Source organism: Heterodontus francisci, unplaced genomic scaffold, assembly GCF_036365525.1.
Source record: "Heterodontus francisci isolate sHetFra1 unplaced genomic scaffold, sHetFra1.hap1 HAP1_SCAFFOLD_43, whole genome shotgun sequence".
NCBI classification, from domain to species: domain Eukaryota; kingdom Metazoa; phylum Chordata; class Chondrichthyes; order Heterodontiformes; family Heterodontidae; genus Heterodontus; species Heterodontus francisci.
In genome coordinates, this window is record NW_027141852.1 from 3,090,283 (window position 1) to 3,092,491 (window position 2,209).

General features: G+C 41.8%; 1 non-coding gene across 1 annotated transcript; it reads left to right on the forward strand.

The window, feature by feature from the left end:
- The first annotated feature begins 1,832 nt into the window (after window positions 1-1,832).
- trnar-ucg (transfer RNA arginine (anticodon UCG)) lies at window positions 1,833-1,921 on the forward strand. Its single transcript is given in 2 exon segments — window positions 1,833-1,869; window positions 1,886-1,921. It is a non-coding gene; the product is annotated as a tRNA-Arg (tRNA).
- The last annotated feature ends 288 nt before the right edge of the window (window positions 1,922-2,209 follow it).

The following is a 2,209-nucleotide window of genomic DNA, read 5'->3' on the forward strand; positions in this document are numbered from 1 at the left end:
AATAGTACAACGTTCGCAGTCCTCCAATCCTCCGGCACCTCCCCCATATCCAGTGAGGATTTGAAGATGATCCTCAGCGCATCCACTATTTACTCCCTGGCTTCCTTTAACAACCTCAGATGCAAACCATCTGGCCCGGGTGATTTATTCATTTCAAGGATGTCAGACCCTCTAGTACTTCCACTCTCATGATGCTTATCGTATCTAATATTTCACACTCCTCTTCTTTTACTACAATGTCTGCATCATCCCTCTCCTTTGTGAAGGCAGAGACAAAAAACTCATTAAGAACACCGCCCACATCTTCTGGATCCACACAGATGTTCCCTTGTACATCTCTGATAGGCCATACCCTTTCCTTAGTTATCCTCTTGCTCTTAATGGACTGATAAAACATCCTTGGGTTTCCTTCAAGTAGTTGTATCCAGTCCACATCCACCAAATCACCTCTCAGTTTTGTAAAATTTGCCTTCCCCCAATTTAGAACTTTTACTTTTCGAGCTGCCCTGCCATTACTAAGCTTCACAAACTCATTATTGCTCGTGTAATAAGTGCAATAAGTAGAATAATTTACCAGTTACTCACCGATCAGCTTCTTCCCCTGCACCATGGAGGCTGAAAAGGCAGAAGAGACCAAAGAGCACCTCTTTCCCCTAGTCAGTGAAGTCCCTCACACATCAACTCACAGCTTTACACTCTGTCCAAACAGCACTTTCTAATTAGTAATTATTCATAAATTACACTAACTAAAACATTAGTAACCTGACCAATTACAAGGTAGCTATTTGAGGGTTTTTAAACAAAGAGCTTTTTTCACTATCCCAAAGGCTCTTTTCAGATCCACCCACAGTATCTGAAAGGGCTGATTACTGTCTGAAGTCTGCTGTACCCACACCTCTGTCTATCCCTCTTCATCCAGAACAACCAGTGATATCTTCCATTCCTTTCACCATCATGTGTTTAACTCGCTTCTCCTTATAGACAGTCAGATATCAATGTAATAATGAAATGATCTGTGTCAGTGCTGGCCATTTCCCTGTCCTGATTTCAGACCCCACTCTGGACACTTGTTTCCCATTCCAGGACCTTCTTGTATTAATATTCAGCACCACCTGTCAGTCAGAAACTTGTCTCAATGAACCGATCCTTTTACTGAACTTCCAACTGCTGCTGTCTATTTCTCGAGGGAAAGAGCTGCTCACTGTGTAAGGATGTGAGGGGAATGTAACCCGGCTGCTGGTGAGAAGGTCCCGTCTTCTCAATCAAAAGCCTTTTATTTTATTACAGTGATTCCCAGATTCCCAGCTGGTCTGTTGAGGATTTTGTTTTCACAGAAATATCTTGTTAAATACAAATCTGATTCCAACATGTCAGTAACAGGCCAGAATGGGAACCTTTTAAAAGGATGAAGCAACTATTTCAGTGGCTTCTCACTGTCCCCCTGAAGCCTGTGTGAAGGGGAATTACCAATAGTCTGTAATTTATTACTTCCACACCGAGTTTGAGTTATTTGTCGCGTGAAAGATTGCTGAACGGAGTCTTTTACTGTCAGTTACGGATGAGAAGTTGACAAAAATTGGCAAAATAAAGCTGTTCATAAAATAGCACCAGCAATTTGAGTCGGTAAAAGCAAAATTGTGTTTTAAAAGTTTATTTAAACCGCTACGGGAAAATAGATTTTTATGTACTTTTCCAGTCGATCACTTCTTTTCCACAGTGAAATTGGCGACTTTCACAAATTCAAATATTGTGCCAGGTTGACAGGTTCAACCAATGATTTTTTGTATTTTGTGCTTCGAGATTCTCAGATTGAATGATTCATGTAAGCTAATGGCTGTGTGGCCTAATGGATAAGGCGTCTGACTTCGGTATTTTCTATGATGTTATCAGAAGATTGCGGGTTCGAGTCCTGCCACGGTCATTTTGACCCAAAAGGATTATGCAGGATTTTGGGGATTGAGTCGGGGACTGAAAAGATTGGAAACCCGACATGGACTTAATGGGGCGAATGGCCTCCTCATGTGCTGTCACTGCCTTTTTGAGAAGAGGGTGAACAATCAGAAGTGGGCTGGGGTTACAGCGGGTTCAAACTGCAGGAATTCCAGGTCCCTGAATGACTGAGCTGAAACTGATCAGTTTCACTGCAGGAAACACCGTCTCGGGGGAAATAACATCACAAATAATTCCATTTGACTAATTATTCAATAAT